Source organism: Poecilia reticulata, chromosome 20 (genome assembly GCF_904066995.2).
Source record: "Poecilia reticulata chromosome 20, P_reticulata-male-v2, whole genome shotgun sequence".
Taxonomy (NCBI): Eukaryota; Metazoa; Chordata; class Actinopteri; order Cyprinodontiformes; family Poeciliidae; genus Poecilia; species Poecilia reticulata.
This window is the reverse complement of record NC_088849.1, coordinates 4,448,968-4,468,720: the sequence shown is the minus strand read 5'-3', so window position 1 is coordinate 4,468,720 and position 19,753 is coordinate 4,448,968. Positions and strand designations below refer to the sequence as shown.

At 38.8% G+C, this 19,753-nt stretch overlaps 1 long non-coding RNA gene across 1 annotated transcript; it reads left to right on the top strand.

Annotated features, from left to right (window-relative positions):
- The first annotated feature begins 1,987 nt into the window (after positions 1-1,987).
- On the top strand, positions 1,988-18,058 carry LOC145549474 (uncharacterized). Its single transcript, XR_014085467.1, has 4 exons — positions 1,988-2,619; positions 2,699-2,807; positions 5,181-5,250; positions 14,410-18,058. It is a non-coding gene; the product is annotated as an uncharacterized LOC145549474 (long non-coding RNA).
- The last annotated feature ends 1,695 nt before the right edge of the window (positions 18,059-19,753 follow it).

Sequence of the window (19,753 nt, the reverse complement as noted above, 5' to 3'; positions counted from 1 at the left end):
ATGACAAGCTTCCTATCCGCCTGAGGACTTGCCCTTATGGGGTCTCCTCGAACAGAGTTTTAGCAGAGCGACATCATACAAGGATTCTCAGACCTCAGAGTTTTAGCAGAGCGACATCATACAAGGATTCTCAAACCACAGAGTTTTAGCAGAGCGACATCATACAAGGATTCTCAGACCACAGAGTTTTAGCAGAGCGACATCATACAAGGATTCTCAAACCACAGAGTTTTAGCAGAGCGACATCATACAAGGGAACTCAAACCACTAAAATAGCCATTTTAAAATTCACCTACGTTTCTGTAGTTTTCGGGTTGTCCAGTCGGATCTCGTCATTCCGCCGTTGGCAGACAAAGTCGGACATGTGTCGCTGGCCCAGCGAAGAATTCTACTTCCTGGGTCTTTCTTTCCAGGTCCAATTGACTCTGGCCATGCATGGATTCAGCGCGCCTTCCTCTGCCTGACAGCGGTCGGTATGAGAGATCCCGGGTTTCGGCACCAAAATGATAGGTATTTTCCTAGAACCTACATAAAAGAACCACAGACAACGTATATGAATTTATGACAAACTTTGCAAAGGAGAACAAACTCTATCAATTGCTCCTCCGAGCTGTTCATAGAGCGTTCTGCTTCTCTTTGGATACAGCTTGTCTTTTATTATCAAACTTCAAAGAGGGAGGATAGGCAAGATAGACAGCAGAGAAAAAACAGCAAAGGTCGTAAAACATTTTACCTAAACACAGCAAAGGTCGTAAAACAATTTACCTAAACAACTAGCAACCCAGTTCCAGATGCGATATCTGATTTACGGCCTGAGCCCGGTTCAAATCTCGGTCAAACTGTTTCACATGAAGATAACAGGCAGCTGTGACTTCTAGGTCAGTTCACACATACACTTTAAACTGACTAACATTTAGACTGAAAGTAACAACAAAATGATAATACCAAAAATCCCTATCAAAACAGGTTCTTAATTGTCCATTAGATGTACATTATTTTGTCAAAAACAAAAAATATCAAAGCAAAGTTTCTCTCTACATGGAAACCCAGCAGGTTGCATCCAATCATTGACTTGCAGCATTCTCTCCTCCTGGACGAGCATATAGTGAATTTACAGCAGTCCCTCACACTAAGCATGCACGTATCGAGAGTGGAGAAGAAAAACTCTCCTTAAGAGGAGAAAACCTTCAACAGAACCAGAACCTGGTTCAGTATCAAGGCCATCTACCACAACTGACGGGGGGTTTGGGAAGACAGAGCAGAGACACGCAAAACACCAGAAGATAGGATTACTTTCTGTTAATGAAAAGTAAAACATTAACAGTAGGAGAGGGAGAATTGGTTGTTCACAGCACTATGTCAGATGATGCCCTCACAACCAATCAGAATACTAGACCAGTTGTAACTTCTATAGAGAGAGAAATAATTGAGAGAAAACAGTTGAAATAACAACAAATAATGCAAACTGAAGAGGAGTAGAAGAAGAAAATGAGAAAATGTGGTCAGTTTGGTTTTACACCAAACAAGTGCAGGTGCTTCGTCTGTACCTGGTTAAGCAATTGCTTTTTGTTTATTTTTGTTAAAAGATAAAAAAAAATGTAACAACAATTGAGAAATTTCATTTAAATAATAATTAGCCTTGACATTCAGACTGAAACTACTAAATATACTCCATTTGTGGTGGAAATATACAGTAAATCAGAGCCTATATTTTAACTCCATAAAAGCTGCCCTCACCACTGCAGTATAATATGTCAGATTTTTTTTATTGAGTTCAATACTAAAAGGTTTGTCTAGTATAGAGTATAGAGTTCCATCTTCAGATTTCCTTCCTATGGAGAAAAAACTGTTATGGCAGATGAAGGCAAAAAGCTTTTCTGTACGGAACTCCTGAAATGCCAAGCCAAGACATGAAATAATAATAATAAAAAACTGCAGTTGCATTGGACATCTCTCCAACTGGAGTTTGAAAAAGATTGGTTTCTGTTAGGATCAAATTGTTAAGTTCTGGGGTTTCTTTGGCTTTCTGGGGTTGTTGCTGTGCATTCCCATTCACCACTAGATGGAATCCTTGAGGCGGCCGGGCAGAGGGTCCTCCTCCAGTATGTCATTCTCACAACTGGGATCAATTATCTCGTTACCTGATGCTTAAGAGAGGTGGAACGCCAGAGTGCTGTCCAGTGATGGTACCTCTAGCCCCTCCGAGTTATCTCCGAGTATCAGTTGTTGACCCTGTTTCTGCTGAATTGAAAATAATTCTTTCCTGTGACATCTGTTTTCTTCAGGTGAAACCTGAATCCAGATCTGGCTTTGATTCCTCGTTGTTTCCTCGTGACGTCGCGGGTAGTTACCCCGCTGATGCCCAAGTCTTCAGAACCTCCAAAGACAGTTGAAACTCACATCCAATCCAAGAGATCTGACTGGCAGTTCCAACACTCCTCCAACGCCTTCAAGTACTTGCCTACCCGTCCGCTCTCCGATGCTGCCGCTCCATCCAACTCAGTTCACCTCCTCCTCAAATTGATTCACTCTCAAGACCACTCAGAAAGTAAACCCCAGAGACCAAAGGACCCTCGGACCAACAATACCCCGCCAACGCCGTTACTCGTCTCCATTCCTGTAAGTGCTTACCTGAACTCCTGCAAATCATTCAGAAATCCCACGGACCTGAACTCACCTTCTCCCCTGTTCTCTTCAGTGAGCTGAACTGCAGCAGTCTGTTCCCTGAACAGAAGCATTGGACAAACCAAATTCATCTATGCTGTGTTTCCTCATGATGGCAGGCTCACCAGTTACTTCTGTTCTTGGTTAGAACGCACCTTTTACACTAGAATACAGTCATCTCTGTAGAACCCGACTATAGAAAATATTATTAGACATTTTCTAATTTTTGGTCAGATTTCATAGTTTATCTAAATCCTATAATAAATTAGTTTTAAATACTTTGTTCAAATTCAGGTATTTACATCCTTACTCCGGTGTACATGGGTCTTCCAAATGGATAATAAAGGCAAGCAATCAAATTGGTTACAAAGTAGTTTAAGAATGTCATCAATCTGAAGTGGCCGTCACAAAGTCCTAATATCCATCCATTTTTTTTACACTCTTGTCCTTTAGTGGGGTCGGGAGGGTTGCTGGTGCCTATCTCCAGCTAACGTTCCGGGCGAGAGGCGGGGTACACAGGTCGCCAGTTTGTCGCAGGGCAACACAGAGACAGACGGGACACAACCATGCACACACACACTCATACCTAGGGACAATTTGGAGAGGCCAATTAACCTGACAGTCATGTTTTTGGATTGTGGGAGGAAGCCGGAGTACTCGGAGAAAACCCACGCATGCACAGGGAGAACACGCAAATTCCATGCAGAAAGACCGGGGCCGGGAATCAAACCCAGAACCTTCTTGCTGCAAGGCAACAGCTCTACCAACTGCTGCACAGCCCTGCAGGCTCTGCAGCCCTAAGTCCTAATATCAGTACCATAAATAAAGGGCAAAGCAGCCTATAAACCTGCCCCAGTTACACCAGTCCTGTCTGGAGGAATGGGACAAAATTCTAGTAAACTAATTGTGTGGAAAATTACTGATTTGACCAAAATCATCATTTAAAGTTTGCTCTAAAGGAAATGTAAGATTTAAAACTTAAGGAAAGTTTTTGTTATTCATTAGTCAAATGCAAATAACTTTGATAATCATCCAAATCAGGAAAAGTTTTGCTTGGTATAATATCAGGCAGTGAAAATTAAAACTGGTTTGTCTTGTATGTAGGTTATGTAAAAACCTGGTTTCAAATGTACGCATGCATCAGGGTAGTATTTATTTCAAAGTGTTTAGCACCTCATATTATCATTACATCGTGATTCCAAACCTTTAAGGGATTCCAACATGAATGAGTTTGTCCTTGTTAGCAGCTCCACTCACACAGCGTGTCCTTGAGAAGCACCAGAGTCCTACCAGCCTCCATGGATGCAGGATGGTTTTCCTTTGAGATAGACAGGAATGTTTTTCACATGAAAGCAAAGGCAGTAAACAAAGCTGGCTCAAAGGGTTTCCCACCAAGGTTAACACAGCATCTGTACTGGAAATTACAAGTTGCCATTAACCAGGAGCAAGTCTACTGCATTGACATACAGTATAACTGCCCACCAGTGGCCCTGCAGGCTGCTTTTCATTAGCTGCTTCCCTACTCAACACTTTATCAGAGGTGTAATTGTTGTGGGATTTGGTGATGCTAGGGCAAAGGAGCGCTGAAAATAAAATTGATGTTCAAACAAGGGAACACTTGTCAGGTGCAGCCACCTGGGGATTGGGGAGGTGGGTTCCTCTGCAGAGGCTTAAGACTTCCATTGAAGATGACCTGATTCGGTTCCCTGACTCAGTTCAGCTCCACTATACCAACATGTGTATACATTCTAGTTAAAATTAAATGAATTCACCAGAGTTGGTGGATGTTTCGCAGAGTGCATGCTGAATCACTTCAAAGCCACATGCTGCACACTTCAAAGACACTCGCAGTCTGATGATTACTAGCACCTAATGACCATTAAAAGGCTCCACCTCCACAGGCTGATTAGCAAAGTCAAGGAATGTAGTCTGGCAGTGCAATGTTGATCACATCAATTTGTCTAATCAGGCTAAATTCACTTTAATAAAAAGACACTCCTCATTTGACAACTTTATTTACGCTCCGTTACTCAAGCATTGCTCCCAAGATGCGTAACAACGACTGAGGAAAGTGGGCTATCTGAGGAGTGAATCAAAGCTGCAGTTTTTAATGCATATTTAATCGCGGAAAGATTCTTTATATCCAAAAACAAGCCATTAATATGATTCATCAACATGCACATGCACAAACACGCCTGAGAACATACTTTTAAGAGCTGACGTTGACATTCTGGGGAACAGCCTAATGTAATTTTAATCAGTTTGACAAAATAATTTGGCTCTAGCTGACTGAATTCAAGGCATCTCTGTTTAACTACAATACATTAATAGTAAGCAACTTAAAATTGAAGGTTTTTGGATTTTTTTGTCAGCTTGTATGGTAAAAAATTCTGAAGGCAATTTGTTGCTATAATTCTATTCTGTACTATTATGTTACAGTACTGAAATAGGCAAAATAGACAACACACAGATTGAATAAAGGAAAGTAATGCTTATTTTTGTTTGTTTATTTTAAGTAAAACCTGGTCACATCAGCCAGAAAGGTAAAACCTGGACATATGTAGGACTTCCAACTGGACAATGAAGGTAAGCATGTTACCTAATTAGTTACAAAATGACTAAAGGGAAACAAAGTCAGTGTTCTTGAGCAGCCATCACAAAATTCTGATCTTAGTTCCGTAATAAAAATCTGTTTGTAGAGATTTAAAAAAAGTGTATTTAACCACGGACAACTTCAAACCTGACTCATTTCCTCCCGACCATTCCTGTCGGGAGGAAATGGTCAAAATACGCCAAAGATACTCAGAAAATATTGTCTTACAGATCACATTAATATGTGGTTTCAATTTTAAACTGTATAAGAAACATGTCAAAACACAGGAGATGAAAGAGTTCAAGGCCAGGTATGATATCCCAAGTAAACATTATTTTAAATGTCTACAGGTGAGAAATTGTATTAGATCATCTCAAAATCGATGTGAATCCATCCCACTGCTGTCTACCTTGGAAATCGAAATGAAGAATGATTGCTTTAGAAAAGGAATTATCTCCAAACTATATAGCATGTTAGTGGAGGGATCCTCTGAGTCTTCTTTATGGAAACTCAATGCCTAGAGGGAGGGTTTACAGGAGAACTTGCATTCAGAGGACTGGAAGAAGGCATGTGCTGAAGCACAAATGCAAACTACCAATACACACCTCAAAGTACAGCAATATAATTGGCCAATGAGAACATATGTGATGCCAGAAAAGCTTAATAAATACAATGGTGCCATCTCAGACCTGTGCATTAGACTTGGAAAAGAGAAGGGAACATTCTTCCATTGTATCTGGAAATGCAAGAAAGTTAAACAATTCTGGACCGAGATTAAACAAGCTCTAGAGACTATATAAAACTAGTTTTTGACCCCAAATTGTTAATTTTAGGTTTATATCCTGACAGACATCATATGTCCAGAAAGATTATTACTGCCATGGATTTATGTTTACTACTTGCAAAAAGAGTCATAGCACTCTCATGGAAGAGTACCAGTAAATCAAAATTCATTAACTGGATTAATGAAATTTCCACAACATTGCCAATGGAAAAGATTACTTTCATTAAAAAAGGGAAATTATCGCTATTTCAAAATACTTGGGGTCCTTTTATGGAATATATAGAGAACATGGATATGATGGGTGTCGGGGGGTGAGTTATAGTTGCGGTTGGGTCCCCTGCAAATAAAGACTACCTTACTTTAAATTATACATTCGAATTTGTATTTTCTGAACCACGTACAATACTAAAATAATTTGGGCTAATTGGGCTAAGCAACTGTATGTCAACTATCTGGACCAACTCCCACTATAATTGCCGCCTTGTACTGCCCCCCGAAATATAATAAGGATTTTATTTCTGAACTTGCTGGCTTCCTCACGCATCTTTCTATGATCTCACCAAATGTAATAGTTATTGGGGATTTTAACATTCATATTGATAATCAAAAGTCACCACTTTCCAAAGACTTTATATCGTGCTTGGACAGCTTTGGACTTCAGCAATACACAACTTTTCCCACGCATACTAAAGGACATATATTGGATTTAATCTACTGCTCAGGAGTTACACCCACTGACTATAAAGCGGATTCCCTGCCATTCTCAGATCATTTCTTTTTATCATTTGGAGTTAATATTTCACTTTCTAAATCTAACCCCCCACGTGACATAACCTTCCATAAAATTAAGGACATTGACCTGGATAATTTATCACATTGCATTAATAGACTACCTACTGCTGATCATTTTTCTTCCACAGATGAACTATTGGCTCACTACAACAAAAGACTTCACAGCGTCCTGAACAATCTTGCTCCACTTAAAACCAGATCTGTTTCTTTTCCTCATACTGCACCTTGGTTTAATTCCACTCTTCGACAGTTAAAAACAAAAGGACGTCGCCTTGAAAGACTATCGAAAAACTGGTCTCATTGTTCACAAAGACATGTTTTCCAGTCACATTCTTTTATACGAAGATGCAATTTCTTCAGCCAAATCAACATATTATTCCACTTTAATCAATTCTAACAAGGATAACTCCAAAACTTTATTTTCTGTATTTGCAAAAATTACCAAACCATTAGATTCCCTTCCTCCCCACCTGTATACCTCTGATTTTTGTAACACTTTGGTATAATTTTTTGCTTCTAAGATAGACATTATAGAAATTATCCATCAGGAACTTATACCCAGTCTTGCCTTAACATCACCTTTCCCAGTTTCAGTTATTCCTACCAATTCATTCTTGGTCTTCAGCCTTCCCTCTGTTGATGATGTCACCAAATTAATTCAAAAATCTAAATCTTCAACCTGCCATTTAGATCCTCTTCCCACTGTTCTTGTTAAAGCGACCCTCCCCTCTCTTTTCCCTCTCATCACTAAACTTATACATTCTTCCCTTACTACTGCTGTTGTTTCCTTGGCTCTCAAAACTGCAGCAATAACCCCAATACTTAAGAAACCTGGTTTAGATCCCAATGAACTCCATATTTTTCGTCCAATCTCAAATCTTCCATTTATTTTAAAAATTCTAGAAAAGACAGTTGCTGCTCAACTCCATTCTCATCTTTCCAGCAATAATTTATATGAACAATTCCAATCTGGCTTCCATCCACTCCACAGTACAGAAAGAGCGCTTCTTAAAATTACAAATGATCTCCTCCTTGCTGCTGACTCTGGTTTATTATCGATACTCCTTCTACTTGATCTGACTGCGGCTTTTGATACAATTTCACATAACATCCTTATTGACAGATTATCCTCTCTTGGCATTATAAATACACCTCTCAACTGGTTTTGTTCATATCTCTCAGGCCGCTCTGATCTCAGTTTGTTCAGTTAAAATCATTTTCCTCTCGCCCAGTTCCCGTCTCCTCAGGTGTTCCCCAGGGCTCTGTCCTGGGACCCTTGTTGTTTATCATTTACCTTCTCTCCCTGGGTAATATTTTTTGCATACATAACATCCAGTTTCACTGCTACGCGGATGACACCCAACTCTGTTTCAACCAAACCTAATTCCATGCTTCCATTTTCCTCCCTCACTGACTGTCTTCTTGAAATGGTTTACTCTTAACTTCCTCAAATTAAATTTCAGTAAAACTGAACTTCTCTTAATTGGTACTAATTCAATACTAAGTAAACTTGATAATTTATCCATTTCAGTCGATAACTCCTCCGTTTTTCCCTCCCTTCAGGTTAAGAGTCTGGGTGTCATCCTCGATAGCACCCTCTCTTTTGCCTCCCATGTCAATAATATCACTCGGTCAGCTTATTTTCATCTCCGAAATATTCGCCGTCTCCGTCCTTCTCTCACTCCGCGCTCCACTGCTGTTCTGGTCCACAGTTTGGTCACATCTCGTTTAGACTATTGTAATTCTCTACGTTTTGGTTTGCCACAGAAAACTGCATAAATTACAATTGGTTCAAAATTCAGCTGCTCGTATTATTACACAGACCCCTTTAATTCATCATATCACACCTATTTTACAACAGCTCCATTGGCTTCCAATCACATATCGTATCAACTGTAAAATACTTCTTCTAACTTTGAAAGTAATTCACAACCTCACACCTTCATATCTCTCGGACCTCCTTCACATTGCCACACCCACCCGTCTCCTCAGATCCTCTTCTTCTGTCCATCTTACTGTCCCCCCTGCTCGTCTTGTCACCATGGGGAGCAGAGCATTCAGCCGCTCTGCTCCCAAACTCTGGAACTCACTCCCACCTGATCTCCGTAACATCGAGTTTTTGCAATATTTTAAGTCCAAACTCAAAACCCATTTGTTTGAACTAGCATATAGCCTTTAATTATATTTGCACTATCTTATAAATCTTGTTTGTGTTTTTATGTTTTTTTATTACCGGTATGTATTTTGTAATTTGCTTGTTTTTATGTCAAGGTGACCTTGGGTGTCCAGAAAGGCACCTACAAATAGAATGTATTATTATTATTATTATTATTATTATTATTATTATTATTAATAATTCCTGGAAAATGGAGAAACCATTATTGTTGTAATTATTGTTTCTTCTCAGGGGGGTTTGGGGTTGGGGGCATTGTTTTTCTTTTCTCATATACTCTGTATGTAATAATGCTCTAAATGCTCTAAAATATCTCATAACGACCTGGCTTGCAAGGAAAGACAAGTTGAATGTTGGACAATAATTTCATAATTTAACTACCCTGGACTTTTCCTTTGACGTAAGAGCACACCAGGCACGTGCAGAGGGGGGAGCTGGGGATGCTTGAGCACCTGCCCTTTTTGCTCCTTGCCCCCAAGTGCCCTTTTGGTCAATTTTTTTTTTTTTGGTATTATTATTTTCTAAGTCCTCTTCTGACACATAATATGTACTAAAATTATTAGTTTTTTGTTGTTTTTCTTTTGTACAACATAATAAGCCGGTATTATTGTTACCTTTGACCTTTTGCCCGTGACGCATGACGCAGTTGCCTCTCGCGCAGTGAGATGAGGCGGCTAACTGGAACTCAACGTAGCGAACGTTCCAGATTACAGAACAGTTTTTGATGAATTAACTGTTCACCAAAACGTTTTTGGTGAATGAAGTGGAGTAGACTTGCTACTTGTCAGATGACGGAAAACTTTGAACGTATCGTTTCTGCTTCAGCTCGGAGTCGCGGTTTAAGCAGAGAGGTAATGAAATACAACAGACACTGACAGGCCTCTGCGTCTGCCTTTCTCTGAAGAACTACTGAGCGGGAGGAGACAGCCAGGTGAGGAAAAACTGTTCCTATCTATCGATTCAGTATTTTTATCATACAGACATTAGGCTGTTGTTGTTGTGATATTAGCTAGCTGCTAGCTAACAACTTTGCTAGCAAAGCTAGATAACTAAAAAGCTTCTTCCCGGTACCGTTAATGATAGCGGTTATTCTGTAGTATTTATTATGCAATAAGGGCACATCGCCTGTCCAAAACCGATCATCTCCATAATGGATATATGTCCGATCTTCTAATTTCCTTTGCTGCATAACGTACATTTCATTTATTATAGCATTAGGTAAATGTATCTTGAAGGAGAATAACACTTAAATAATAGTCCAACAAGGATATTCATTTAGAATTAAAAATAACTCACCCTGAATTACCATGATAGATATAATGTATGTAATAAAAGTGTCATTAATGAAGGGAAAAAAAAACCTCAACCCAGACTTTAAGTTTAGGGTCTGGTTCACAGAGTATGAAGTTGAATTTGTTTCCCAATTATTCAATGGAAACAAAAAACTAACCTCGGTTAAGTAAAATACAATTGTAACCAAAACTTTTGGAATTGTAATGATTCCTTTAAAACTTTTTTTAATTAAATAACAAATTTTTACCAAACATAAACATTTATTTGCACACATCACAAATCTTTTGTTGTGATTTTGGGCCCTGCTCAAGACATTATGTGAGAATGAGCAAAACTTTGAGTCACAAACGAAAACTTAGAATAGCATGAAAAGATTTCTGACAAGCGCAAATAAGTTTGTTTTGCAAAAAAGAAAGTTAACTCAAAAATGTCAAAAATGTGTGATTTAAATTTTTTATAGTTATTTTTAAACAAAACTCAGTAGGCTTTTCTCATGGTGGGATGCGTTAACAATTCAATATTTGCTTTTTTTTTTTTTAGTTTTTCTGCAGTTCCACATGTGGCTCTGCTTTCCTGAATGGACCGTCTTCATCTCCAGTGCAAGTGCAGCAAACAGGCAGCTCTTTTTTTCATAGATTTCTGTACACTAAAAGGTTGCATTGTGCCCTTGTTTATATTTTTAATAGTGTAATTCTGTAAAAACAAAATATGTCTGGTGGTCTAGCTCTGATTTACATATCTTGCTAAATTGCGGGTTTGAATATTGCAATACTTTCCTATAACAAAATAGACCTGAGGAAAGAAATTACTATCGTTGTTTATTAAACTCTGAAAGCTGTGTGGCTTTGTTAATATTCTGTCCTAGAATGTGGTTAGATGTGCCCTTTTTTTGTTGTTGAGCACCTGCCCCTTTAGCGGCCTCTGCACGGCCCTGGAGCACACTTATGTTCCGTATATTATTGGAAACATTGTTGAGATACCAATAAAGATGATGTTGAGAAAAAAAAAGCACAAGAGATGAATTAAATATCAGCAACAAAACAACACAAGGAAGATTTTTGTGAATCCCATCTCCATATATGCTTTGGCTCCACACAGAGGCTTTTGGTGCTGAAAATGTTTTCATGGTTGGAATGGTCGTAGTTCAAATCTGACTGAATAAAGCTCATTGGCTGCACACTTGTGATTGTGTTGGACCTGAAGCTTTTAGCACTGCTACATTACCTGGATGTGGTTCATTGACTGAGATCCACTGAGCCGTAAAGCTCACCTGTACGCAGTCTGGAAGCCATATAGAACCAGAGCAGTAGGCTGTTTTTAAGCTGCCTTTAAAAAAAATGATATCCTTAGACTTAGTGCGCTGCAGCACTACAAAGTACAAGGCTGAGACACGACCCTGGAGTATGTATTTCTGATCTTATCACCAGCCAGAAGTAAAAACAAAAAACAAAAAAGCTCAAAAGCAAAAGCAATTTTACAAAACCAGAATAGTGGTTTCCCATATGACAGCATTTGTTCACATAGGAGCCATAAAATGTTATTATACAGTCTCTACCAGAGGCTTGAGGACATCATTCAGGAGACAACTGTTTTAGAACAAGTAATAAATGTCTCAGTGAAGTGAAATCTTTTGCTTTCTCATGTTTCTTTATTTTTTTTCGAAAGCCACTTTGGCAGCAGCTCTTACTGGATATTCATGACTTAAATAATCACACTCCCTCCATCCAACATGACTGATCTAGCTAAGAGGAATGGGTGAAAATGTGAGTCTGTAGATGTGCAAAGCTGGTAAAGACTATAACCACAGCAAAAGGTGATTCTACAAAATACTGAGTCAGGAGAAACTAGATGCAAATGCATTTCATGTCTCAGATTTTTATTTGCAATAACAAAAAAACAAATCAAAAATCAAAAGCATTTATCCTTCCTTTGCTTTGTTGTATGTATAGCTTTTCCCCAGCACTTGAAGTAATTTGCGCAGTCTTGACGGGTAATTGTTTATTTTCTTTGATGCGGATCATCAGTTACCACAACCATTTCAGTCATCCCAATCACCTTGATCACCTTAGTCACCGTGAAAACTAAAAACTTTTACAAATATATTAGAATAGAAAACCGAAATTTACAATACAAACAACAAAACTAAATGTACCTCGCTGCTTTTACTGGGGAACACTGTTGATTTTGTTATGCCAAATGCATCTTGACAGTTCAAGTCATTCATGAAAGGATTCTGCCAACTTTTATAGGGCCTGCTCTCATTAGCTACGGCAGCCCGTAAGGTACATACAAACAAACAAACAAACAAAAAAAACATTACAAAGTGCAAATACCATTAAACAAAACAAAATACAAACTATCAACAGTGCTAATCAAAACAGACAAACATCATTAACAATCTGAAACATCCTTAATTTAGAAAATTCACTTTAAATAATTTACAATAAATAGTCTACAAATTTAAGACAATTTATTTTAAATAGCTCTCTAGCCATTACAGTAGGCCCTACTTTTTGTTAACTATTCCACCAAATCACACTAAAATACATGGATGTTTGAGGTGGTAATGTGACAAAGTGAGGAAATGTTCACCATTTCAGCAACAAGACAGTTCAAAGTGGTTCAACAAATGATTTTTTGCAGTTTTCTAAAGGTTTGTTACAGATTAATGGGCCAAAAAAACTGAATTCTGCTTCTCCATAGTGATTGAACATCGATCCATTTTCTGTACACCCTTGTTCCTTAGTGGGGTCGGGAGGTGATGGTGCCTATCTCCAGCTATCGTTCCAGGTGAGAGGCGGGTTCACCCTGGACAAGGTCGCCATGTCTGTCACAGGGCAACACAGAGACAGACAGGACAAACAACCATGCACACACATACTCACACCTAGGGGCAATTTAGAGAGACCAATTAACCTGACAGTCATGTTTTTGGACTGTGGGAGGAAACCAGAGTGCCTGGAGAAAACCCACCATGCACAGGGAGAACATGCAAACTCCATGCAGAAAGACACCAACTGCGCCACTGTGCAGCCTGTGATTGAACATTTTCACACTATTTTATCACATTTTACATTAGACATGATTAAGTGTCCAAGACTCTATATAATGTCATATAAAATAATATAACAAATATAATAGTGCTGCACCGTGGTGCAGTTGGTAGCACTGTTGCCTTGCAGTTGCAGTTGCCTTGCAATATTTGCAGGTATTCCCTGTGCATGGTGGGTTCTCTCCCACAGTCCAAAACATGACTGTCAGGTTAATTGGTCTGTATAAATTCTCTCTAGGTTTGTGTGAATGTTTGTATTGTCTGTCTCTGTGTTGCCCTGTGATGGACTGGTGAGATTTTCAGGGTGACCCCGCCTCTCACCCATTGATAGATGGAGATAGTCAGACCTAATGACCCCAATGGGATAAGGGTGTAAGAAGACAGATAGTTATAGTATAAGAGATGAATCAGAACACTCTGAAGCAGATGCCAACTTGATTTTTTGTTGACTTTTATTCACAATATTTTTGGATAATTAATCCCTCTCATTTTGAATACTGTGCAGCTGGAAGGATTTTTGCTCGTACTTTTTTTTTTTTTTTACAGTTGTCATAATGAATAGCCATGGTAACACAAGGAGTTGAAAAGGAGGCTTCGTTAATGAACCAGAGAGTGCAGAGAAGGAGAAAGTCCAAACCTTTTCTTTCATCATCTCACTGCTCCTCTTTCTAAGTGACAAAAGCAAGTGAGGTGGAGTAGCAATGCTTACCACTAACCATGTCAGAACCTTCCTGCCAAAAGAATCACCATCCACAATCACTCTTTAAAATGCTTAGATCATATGAGTTTAGATATTTAATTTCCCTTTAGGATGAATTAAATATTTTTGAATTTAGCTAAATTCCATACCCAGTTCATGTAGTTTCAACAAAGAACTGAGTCCAAAAGATTTCCCAGGATAATTTGTGAATATTGTCTGTCTTCCTAATCTGAAAACAATATCCTTGTTGCTATTGTTTGAGCTCTTAAGCCTTTTAAGGTTTCATGTCTACTTTGGCATCTGTTGTTTTATTGTCTGACCCCGGTCCTGGCTTTGCTAAGACGTTGTTTTTTTACAGGTCATTGGGGTGACATGAGGGTGATTGGAACAGATAACTGGACTTTTGAAGCCAAGATTTTAAAAAAAGGAAAGGATCTGGGTAAAAGTGCAACTAAGAAGAAGTGAACCCGTGAGGGCCAAGGTTTTCCTGAGTCAACAGCAATTACTCAGCCCTACCAAATTGATTCTCAGTAATGTTTTTGTTACATGACTTCAAAAAGTAGGGATCATCAGTGGGTTAAAATTTTCTGGAAATAGTTTTATTCTTGTGAGAAATAGTGGCAGGGTGCCAGGTTGAATGAGATATTCTGATAAAGGTTGGTTAAGGACAACATGAGCACAAGTTTGATGTATCCATGGTCACATTGCTAAAGCTGTACACTTTGCTTTCCTACATCCATAAGACATGGGGCATGCTTACTTAGAGTGTAAAACACTGTCTAAAACGTACAGGAGAAAGAAAAAGTGTTCACATCTTCAGGGCTAAAATAGCAAAAAATAGAGCAAGACAAATCTTCAAAATTGTTCCAAAGTTGTACTGATTACTATAGTTGTCAAATATTACTGTACTATGGTATATTCATTTAGAAAAATATTTTTAACATGTAAAAAATGATCTTTGCTTATATGGGCATGCAATTATGAATGCACTGTACTGGTAATAGATACAGATATAGAAAATACTAAGAAAGACAACACGAACAGTAATTTATGGGATGATGCTACAGATGTAAGAGGGGTTGGTATAAAAATAGGTTCATACTTCTACCCACTCCTTTGAACGTGTAAATATACTTTACTAATGTTCTTTTTTGCTTTTCTTTTACATTTATTTTGTTTGTATTTGACTTTGTTTATTCTTCTATTACACTACTTTCAATAAAGTCAAACTATAAACTACTACCCTAATAAGTGATGGACAAAAAAACATTATTTGAGTATTTCATTGCTTTAGAAAGTCATTTGTAGCTAATGGCTGCAAATGAAAGGTCTGGGGAAGATGAGAGGAAGCATAGCAACCTGACCTGTTTGAATGAAGTATGGCTTGATTGTTCAACTGATTAAGTTCTTTTGGATGTTTAACAGAAAAGGTAATGGACCGAGAACTTGTATTAATGGAGAGAATACTCTCAGTAAATCACCTATAAACCACAGTCAATGTGTGTTCACTGATATTCTTGATTTTTTCAAAAGAGAGTCATGGTCTCAGCTCTCTCTTGGTGTAGCTTTCTGTGAGGAATATCTGGGTATTTTAAATTGTTTTACTGTTTTTATTTTTGAGTGATGGTAAGAAACTGATTGGCCAGTAAATCAGATAATCTTTGCATTAGATGGTAGGTCAGCCTGCTACCTTGTTGGGTCTATACAACTATTTTGGTCACCATGGACACCAAAGGATGGTGGTCTTCCATCCATGTTGGATCTATTTTTTTCGCTCTGCAAGAAAGATGAAGATGGCAGATAATGAAGATGTTTTTCCTCATCACTGCTTAATACAGCACTGCTGTGTAATCAGGAGAATAGAGGGCTTGGAGATAAAGTGTATGATTCTGTCAAGAGGCTTAAATATCAAGAGTTGACTTTGGAGATTATGTGAAGGGATGATTTGCATACAGACACTCCTGACAGAATCAATGAAGCACAAAGTACTAACTCCCTGCTTCGCTGCATAAAATAAGGAGGACATTTTCATCCACAAGGGGAGACTTCTCTTCAGCAGGAGAACATAGGGCTGCTGGCTACAAAGACAGACTTTAGATAAAATAACTGCAGGTGTCTCTTGTAAACTCTGCCTTCCCCATTTGTCTTGTTTCAACCTCAACCCTCATTGGATTTTATTGGGTGGTGGTGAAACTTTGGTACATGGTTAATAACTGTGAATAGGAAGGGAAATCACAATATTCTTTTGTATTCAACCCTTTTCACCTTGATACCCCTTGAATAAAATTTGAGGCCCCTAAAATCTGGTCATTAGTCGTTGAAAGAAAGCTGTGAAGAAGTCTTATTTCTCAGAGAGTTTGAAAGCCATGGTGTTTTCTTCTACTTCACAATTGTCCACTGGTTTCAGTAGTTCTATCACATTGTGCATGTTTTCTGGTGGAACTTTTCCCTCTGAATTGAAAAGATTGGTGAATGTAAACTGAGTATGTGTGTATTGTTTTGGGTCTTCACTCAAGTTCTTTTGTGATCGCCCCTGCAGTCCTGAGTCAGATGACCTGGCTAAAAACCCTGAATGGAAGGTGTTGTTTTGTGGTTTTTACCTGACTGACACTCTAACAAGTTATTCAACTCACTGCCCACACACACGCTCCGTTCCACCGGCCCGTCAGGCCACAGATGAACAGTTTGTTATCGCCCTTTCTTTCTGCATTGCTTTTTCAGTTGACCCTGATCTCTCCTAACTACGACACATCGTATGCTCAACAACCTTTAGAAAACGCTTTTAGGTTTCTGTTGGGAACCGGGGTTTTGTTTCTTTGTGGGTTTTTCCTCTGTTTGCCTGTTGCTTCCCCCTTCATCCACTAGGTGGTGACTGGAGGCCGCAGTCAGTGGAGGGCGTGCCCGCTGACTCAGTCAGCCCACCTGTGATCTATCAGACGTTATCCTGGTGTATATGAGGAGCAGGCTTTGACGTCTGAGGGTTTGCCAGTTATGATACTCTGAGCTAGCTTTCTGTGTTTCTCTGAAAATTCTTCTAGTAATTTATCCTTGTCGCCTCTTTCTCAGGTGTTTCCTTGTGACGCCCTGGAAAAATCCCTTGTGAAGCCCAAGACCTGGTCTTCAGGATTTTCCCCTTCGTGACGCTGTGGATTGTTACCACTGGTTTCCCTAGTCCCTGGTTTTCTCATTGTTCCCCTTCGTGACGCCGTGGGCTATTACCCACTGCTTGCCCGAGTCCCTGCATTGTCTCTGCAGAACTACAATAAAACCGTTCCTGGATTTTCAGCTGGCAGTCGGTTTGCTCCTTCCTCCTCCTCGCCTGTACTTACCTGTACGCCCTCCACCACAGCCTCCACATCTCCAACAAAGAACTCTTTCTGTCAAGATCTCACACTGGAACCTGGATCACTTCAAGGACACTCACAAAGAGACCAAACCCTGGAACCCACAGTATCTCCTCCCTGGCAGAAGTCTCCTTCAAGATCAAGCAAGGTCTTTCTGATTGTTTCAAAATATTCTATTTTCCGACGACCTTAAACTCACCATTTCTCTTTCACTATTCAGCATACAGACGACCCCGGTAGCCCCTCCCAAGGATCAGACTCACATTATCACGTTCTCATCATTGTTGAAATAAACTTTATCTGATTATTTGTTCTCCTGTATGTGCATGTGGGTAAAGAAACTGGAACCCAACATGACAGTTTCAACATTTGTCCTTGCAAAATTCTGCATTTACAAGGCAGCAGGAAAATAAGAAAAAAAAGTTAAGAATACTGGCAAACTTTTTGAAAATATGACCAATTATCTAAGCTTTTTCTACATAGCTTAGCATATGAGGCATGAAGCTTGTCAGGAAAACTACCTATTTCTGCCCTGATTTTCATTCTTCTGTTTCATCTCTGTTTTATTTCTGTTTAATTATATGAAATTGATTCTTATTCCTTAACTCTATTAAGCTATTAAACAGCTATTCACAAGAGACTCCTGATCATCATTAAGAAATGAGTTCCTCAGTTCTGTCTGAATAAAGTCAGAATAAGGGAGACACTGACTGTCTTGTAAACACTTTTAATAATTTCTCTTTGATATGTTGGAGACAAACAGCAATGTTTATGTAGTTACTCAATATGTTTTGCTGAAATATTTCTGCCAGTCTGACATTAATTAGAAGTAAGATTATATATATATATATATATATATATATATATATATATATATATATACTCATATTTTTGCCTTTTGAAATGCGCTTATAACATACACACAGAAATTCTGTTTCTAAACGGAAGCAAAGAATGCTTTGATTTCTACCACTAGTATAGTTCCTGTTGAGTTGCTGAAGCATAAAACCTTAGAAAAAATGTAGCATTGTTTTAACACAAAATCTTCACATAATTCCAGAAAACCTACAAAAAATGTCAATGTGGGAGAAAATAATGGTGGTGAAAAGAGGCTTTATGTCCCTATGAATGAGTTTATAGCTGGATACAGATTTGTTCACCTCCAGAAAACCCTCCACCCAGTCAGCCTCCATCTTTTACTTCATGTTTTAAAGACTTTTTGGATCAGTGAACTAAACATGCCTAAAAGTGCCACACTCCCCCGATATTACTTCCTGCCAACTTTTTACTTAATTTGGAAGACATGATGCCTTAGGTAAATATGAAGTTGAAAAATTGGATAAATTAGAATTTATTCTGCCAATCAGTAACCTCTGAAGCAACATGTTGCTGCCAGCAGGAACAGCTCCTTCTGTTTGCCTGATGTTAATATAAAATAATAAAACAGACAAACAGAAGTTAACCGCTTGGACTGCAAACGTAGACCAAGCGTAGATATACTTTGCAAGTAGTGAGACCTTCTTTTTGCCTCCAGATTCTCTGTTGTTTTGGCCCGTATCTCTTCATCACACTGTTGAAACAGATGTGTCAGCTGAACATCCATGATCTGATGTTCATGTTCCACACATCCCAAAGAAGCGCTCCAGGACTGAGATTTGCTGACAGGCAGAGTCCACTAAAGTAAAGTCACTGTCATGTTGAAGAAAGTGATTTGGTATAAGTCAGGCTCTGTGACCCGGTACTTTGTGCATCTGGATGTGACCATCTGAAGCTGCTTACCTTGTACTGTTGGATTTTATTGCCTTTACTTAGCTGACAGAGCAACATTTAGCAAGACCTTCTTCTACTTCGGCCCTTGTCATGTTTTGAGGTATTTTCCTGACTCACAAACTCAAAGGGGTTTATTGAACCACTTCAGTCTAACTAACCTTTTTAGTTAGGTTAAGAAGGTCTTTGTTTGTGGTTCTATGATGTCTGTAAGAGAGGAATAGTTAGACCAGGCGAGGTTTGATAATGACACAGTAGAGGTGAAAGGAAAAAAACACACAAAAAAAACACACTCACACACCATGATTATGACAGTCCAATTGGTTCAAGGTCCTAAATGTAGCTATTTGAGCAACTGCTGCCTTTCTGTCATCTCCAACCGATAGTAATGCACTGTAGTAATAATTACTGACTTTTCTTTCTGATGTCATTAAGATACTTAATGTTTTATCTTATCAGCTCTAGTTTTCCAAGAAAAATCAACAGTTTCAAGTGTTATTTTTAAGCAAAGATTGGGATCCTTATTCAGATTCTCCTCTTGTAAAAGTCAGAATTAAAGGAAAATTGGACTCTGCGGAACGTTGCTGGATC